This window comes from Morone saxatilis, unplaced genomic scaffold (assembly GCF_004916995.1).
Source record: "Morone saxatilis isolate NCDOM2014 unplaced genomic scaffold, NCSU_SB_2.0 Contig10, whole genome shotgun sequence".
NCBI lineage: Eukaryota > Metazoa > Chordata > Actinopteri > Moronidae > Morone > Morone saxatilis.
The window spans coordinates 17,253,850-17,254,120 of NW_023339652.1; the positions used below are offsets into that span (position 1 = coordinate 17,253,850).

Consider the following 271-nt stretch of genomic DNA (forward strand, 5'->3'; position numbering starts at 1 on the left):
ACACACACACACACCTACCTGCACACACACAGCATCTTTAACTTGAACCCTATGCTTTGCTTTGCAATCTGGATTTCACAGAATTAAAATTCCTTGCAGATTCATCACCTGCTCCTTTATTTGAAGTATACACACAAATACAAAGAGAGAGATTCAGACCTTTTTGCCAGCGGTGCGTCATTCCAGAGTCCTGCTTGCTAATTTGAAGCCCATAGACATCTGCAGCATACATTAACTTCCAGTGAAGCCTGTGAGAGAGAGAGAGAGAGAG

At 42.8% G+C, this 271-nt stretch overlaps 1 long non-coding RNA gene across 1 annotated transcript in view; it reads right to left on the reverse strand.

The window, feature by feature from the left end:
• Nucleotides 1-271, reverse strand: part of LOC118339942 — a 52,058-nt gene that overhangs the window by 18,116 nt on the left and 33,671 nt on the right. The window contains exon 2 of the long non-coding RNA XR_004797341.1: nt 160-248. This is a non-coding gene — a long non-coding RNA (uncharacterized LOC118339942). The remainder of the gene's footprint in view (nt 1-159; nt 249-271) is intronic.